We start from the raw sequence: 5,603 nt of genomic DNA, 5'->3' as shown, positions 1-5,603 counted from the left end.
TCAAATGAGTAACAAAACTTTCTGGTGATCATGCACATGCTCTGGCTCCTTATAGGACAGGACCTTAGAGGACAGGGACCCAGTTAAGAGCAGAAGGTCACCCTGTTACCTATTAGAGTCTACTAGGGCTTCAAGATGCTCACAGAAAGAGCCATTCAAATGGGTAAAATATGTTGTACCCAAAGGATACAGAAATATAATTCAAAAGGTCCAGCTGTCAGAACCTACTTGAATAAAATTAGATGGAATAAAGAGAATCTCTTAAGCAACCTTCCTGAAGACCCAGAGTCATTATTTCTGAATCAGATTTGGAGAGACTAGATAGATATCTTATACCACTTCCAGAGTGGCCACAGGGTACTCTTCAGAGAAGAGGCACCCAATCCACTTTACCCCTAATAGGAACATTGTCTTTAAAATAGCACAGGGCTGGCTTGCACAGGAAAGGAAATGGGCTGTAGGCCCTCTTATGATTATGAAGATGGCGTATTTCTTTGGCTGCTAATCTACTACTTAACTAGAATTTTAAGGCTCAAACTCTTTTGATAAAACATTGGCTGCAATATATCAATGCTATTTCAAATCTGGTTCATAGAACCACTTCCCCAGTCCAATATGAACATCCCACCATGTTATGGTTTGTATCTGGAATGTCCCCAAAAGACTTAAAATGGACTACAGGGAGGAGGTATGGCAGGGTTGGAGAAAGTAGGACACTGGGGGTGTACCCTTTGGGACTCTATTTTGTCCCTAGTCCTGCCCCCCATCCCCCACCACTTCCTGGCTGCCATGAAGTGAGCAGTTTTCTTCTGCCATGTCTTTCTGCTAGGGTGTTTTTATCTTGAAGTCAGCTGACCATGGACTGAAACCTCTGAAACCATAAGACAGAATGAATCTTTCTTTCTCTAAATTTTTTTTCCTCATGTATATGTCACAGCAACTAAAAGCAAACATGCACCCGCAGCTCAACCTCCACATTCCTTACCTAGAAAAGCACTTCAACAGCTCCCTGGAATATCATTTTTAAGAAAGGACAATTCAGATTACAGCTATCCTTCCAACAGCTTCCTCCCTATCTCCACCTGTGTGGAAAAATAGGAAGAACGTTTTACTGCTCTCTCCAGAACTATAGAAAATATCTTCTTGATGAAAACAGTGAACCAGGCTCTGATCTAATGCTTCTCCCCATTAATAGAAATCTATGGACAGAACTACTCCTAGTTAAGGTGTACGTTGTTTGTATTGCTCATTCCTATTTCATTTTCTTTGATTTTCTGTTTTCTCTATGTTGTTCATCTTGTCTTGTTCTAAGGGACTTTTTCTGACTGAATTCTATCCCATTAGAAATTTCTGACTGAAATTCTATCCCCGTCCCTAAACCCATAGAATAATACCTTGGTGTCACCTACAATGCCAGCCCCTGCATATGATATTTTGGTTGATTGAGAAAAACAAGTTAAATCATAGACTTTTGACTTTCATGTGTGCTGCTCTGGGCTGAGAAAACGTTCCACTCTCTCCCCTGCAGCATGTGCTTCAGTGTTACAACTCATCAACAAAAGGTGTATGCCCCAAGTTTGCACTCGCTGCCATTGACTTCTGGACAGAAACAAATTTCTTTGCAGCATTTATGACATCAGTGTTGGCCACCGAGTCAATTTGTTGAAGGAGTGAGGATGGTGGTGTGTGAGAACCAGCAGCTAGAGTCTGGGATCCAACTTCATTCTGGAAGCCTTCAGAAGACTTCACTGACATTAGACATCCAGCTTTCAGCTTGTTCTTGGCAGCCTGGACATCTGCATTGGAAAGGTTTCCTTGGGCAATTGTTTTTACTTGGCTATAGGCAGCCTTGATCACATCTACAGCAACTACAGCCTGGAAGACAGTGTAAATTCCAAAAAGCCAGAATCTAAGTAATTGGCATTGAAAGAAAAAACATTGAATGTTGATGATTTCCTTTGGCAACAGCCTGATACTATCTTGCCTGTCTTTAAGTCAAAGTGACAGTGAGTCAGAGCACTCTTGAGCCATGAAGCTACTGACTAGAGCCAGGTCCTTCTCAAGATTTTTATTCCTTCAAAGTTGTTCCCCAAATTAAAGGTACAACTGCCCCTGCAGGAGTTACTCTACATCCTCAGGACCTTGAGTTTACCAAATTACCAAATGGTTTGATAACTGTTTCTCTGGAAAATTATGCTCCTGCATCAAGAATTGGTTTGTTCATTAAAGCAGGCAGTAGATATTAGGGCTCCAACAATTTAGGAACCTCTCATTTGCTGGGTCTTGCATCCAGTTTAACTACAAAGGGTGCTTCATCTTTCAAGATAACCCGAGGAATGGAAGCAAGTGATGGTAAACTAACTGTGACTGGGAAATGGAGTGCCTGCAGTATGATGGTGACATTTCAATGGAATTCCTGCTCAATGTCACCACAGCACCAAAATTTTGTTGTTGGGAAGCGGTTTCCCTTCAGTCTCAGCTAAGGATTGACAGAATCCACAGGCTCTTCTTGTTGAAAATTTGCATGCTGCTGTTTACCAGAATGCCTTAGCTAAGTCATTGTATTGTCCTGACTATAGGATTGGAAAAGTGTCATCAGAAGAGTTATATCACTTTGTTCAGAACCATTTTACAAGCACAAGAATGACTTTGATTGGGTTTGATGTGAGTCATCCTGTATTAAAGCAGGTTGCTGAACAGTTCCTCAATAAGAAGGGTGGTCTTGATTTTACCTGGTGCAAAGGCCATCCTGGAGGTGAAATTTGAGACCAAAATGGAGACAATCTTGTCCATGCTGCTGTTGTAGCAGAAAGTGCTGCTATAGGAAGTGCAGAAGCTCATGCATTCACTGTTTTTCAGCATGTCCTTGCTGCTGGACCACATGTCAAGAGGGGCAGAAATGCCACTAGCATCTTGTACAAGACAGTTTGTTTAAAGACAAACTGTCTTTGGATGTTTGCTCCTTTCTGTGTCTTTACATGAGGCTAATTGCTCAATATACTATGGTTGACAGCCAATTAAAAATGGGCTGTGGGAATTTTCCAATTTGAAGAAATTGCTCCTATATCAGGAGCTCTCTGTACCTTACATGGATCACCTTGGATCCTACTGGTTTCCAAATATGCAATCTGCTTCCTGCTATAAAGACTTGGAACTCTTCTGGAGAGTGTTTGTGGGTTGCTTGGACAAGAAGGGGCTACACGTTTTGGGAAATTAAAGCCCTTGGGAATATCCCTGTAGCAATGATTCAAGAGGATCCATTGGGAGAGACAATGTGGAAACATGACCTAAACCATGATTTTAAATCTTTCCTATGAGGAACCAGTTAGTAAATATTTTTTTAAAATCTTTTTATTAGTTTTTCATGGATCTTTTAAAAATTTATTTGCTTATATGTGGTGCTGAGACTTGAACCCAGTGCCTCACACATGCTAGGGAAGCGCTGTACCACTGAGCCACAACCCTAGCCCCTAGTAAATATATTTTTTTCTCTCTTTTTAAAATTTATTTCTTACATACATGACAATGGTGGAGTGCATTACATTCATAATTATCCATTCACAGTACAATTTTTGTAACTCTGTAGATAAAGTATGTTCACACCAAATTATGCCATTATATATGAGCTCTCTTATTTTTTGCATACAATTCTTAATACACATTTATACCACCATTTATCATATCTCTGTTTGTATATAAGGTATGTTGACACCAAATTCACATCTTCATACATGTATTTTGTATAATGATTACCCTCTCCTTCCACCACCCTCCTAGTAAATATTTTAATCATTGTGGATCATCTGGTCTCCACCACAACTACTCAGTTCAGCAGTTTTAGGGAACCAAGATGCATCTACCCAGCAGTGATAGCAGGATGAAATGTAAATAAATGGACAAGGCTTTATAACAAGAAAACATTATCACTACTAAAATTTGAATCTCAAGAACTTGCATGTCATAAAATATTAATTACTTTTCTATCATTTAAAAATATAAAAGCATTTTTGCTTTAGAGTCATAATAAAAAACTAACAGGCTGGATTCAGCTGTAATTTTCTGACCCCAGTCTAAATGGTTTCCCAGGATCCCTAATGAGATCAGCCCTGGTTGCCTGCAGCAGTAGACTGCTTATTAGAGCCTTTGATTGGCTCTCTTCCCTATGAGTAATAGGCTTACTCATCTATTCCTCTGGAATCCCCTTCCAAATAAACCTTGACCTCAAAGCCCTTGCAGATCCGTCTTTTGTTATTAGACTGGTAAATGGAATTTCCAGTTTTCCCTTCTCCCAAAGTTATATAGAAAGTAGAAGTTTTAAGCAGGGCAACTCTAGCAATAGCACCTGGCCCTCCATCACAGTCGTCACCTTCCTCTTGCTCCATTTCCCTGGATTTGTCACATTTAGACAGCATCCAGAGCTCCTGGCTTCACATTGACTACACTTTAGAGAACAAGATTGTCCTTCTCTAGCACCACAGTGTTTGTACTCTTTGGGGGAAGGAAGAGAGTTTACTCAAAAAGATGGTGCACCTGATAACCAGGAAGGATGGCAGGTGGTGCCAAAGGGTCAGGTAGCTCTCTCATTCATGACAAGGAGAATTTAACCAAGCCTCATTTATTCAGGGATGAGTAGATAGACAGAGCTCATCCCTTCTGGAACCAGTGGAGGGTTAAATAGATATCAGATGCCAACCACACATTATAGTGTGGGGCATATAATAGGCCTAATAATTGAAGAGTCCTACAGTCATTAATAGATGAATAATAGGTAAAAATTCACAGTGGGGGCCAACATCATCATGGGAGAGGTAGGGATATGTAAAACAGGACCCTGAGGGCGGGTAGAGTGGGGAAAAGGGGCACTTCACAGTAGGAAGTCAACATGAGCAAAGATACAGCCATGAATTCCCAACAGAAGAAACTCAGATAACTAATCCAGCTTCCTTTTCCTGGCAACACAGGCTAAAAAAGAAAAAGAAAAGGGGGCTGGGGATGTGGCTCAAGCAGTAGCGCGCTTGCCTGGCATGCGTGCGGCCCGGGTTCGATCCTCAGCACCACATACAGACAAAGATGTTGTGTCCGCCAAATACTAAAAAATAAATATTAAAATTCTCTCTCTCTCCCTTTCTCTCACTCTTTCTTTAAAAAAAAAAAAAAGTTGCTCATTGAGATGCATCTACTAAGTCCCTACTTATGTTATAGGCAGTTGTTCTTTGTGCTTATAGATTCTCACCTTCAATTCTTAAAACAGCAATTATAAAGAAATGGATATTACCCAGATTTTACAGGGAAGACATCAAATTCCAGAGAGGTTAAGTTTGCCAGTGTGGAGAGTCCAATCATGGTTCCTCTAACTGCAGAACCTCCGTGCTTGCCCACATGGCTCTATAGCATGAAGAAGAGAGACTAAGCTAGACTTGTGATTCAGAGACTGTGTCCTGAAGGATTACTGTCTATGGGGAGAGCCGAAGAATGAGCACAAGTTACCTCTGAGAAGGTAGAAAGAAAGAACATTCTGGTCATAGTCATAGTGTGTCCTTAGCTTCAAAGCCATGCTGGATGCTTGGGAATTCCTTTGTGGCTGGAGCTTGGAGTACTAGAAA

General features: G+C 40.8%; 1 pseudogene; it reads left to right on the top strand.

The window, feature by feature from the left end:
- The first annotated feature begins 2,029 nt into the window (after positions 1-2,029).
- On the top strand, positions 2,030-2,982 carry LOC143382652 (cytochrome b-c1 complex subunit 2, mitochondrial pseudogene; annotated as a pseudogene).
- Positions 2,983-5,603: the final 2,621 nt, after the last annotated feature.

The sequence above is a fragment of the Callospermophilus lateralis genome, chromosome 17, assembly GCF_048772815.1.
Source record: "Callospermophilus lateralis isolate mCalLat2 chromosome 17, mCalLat2.hap1, whole genome shotgun sequence".
Lineage (NCBI taxonomy): Eukaryota > Metazoa > Chordata > Mammalia > Rodentia > Sciuridae > Callospermophilus > Callospermophilus lateralis.
The sequence above is the reverse complement of the archived record's forward strand: the minus strand, read 5'-3'. Positions and strand labels throughout refer to the sequence as shown.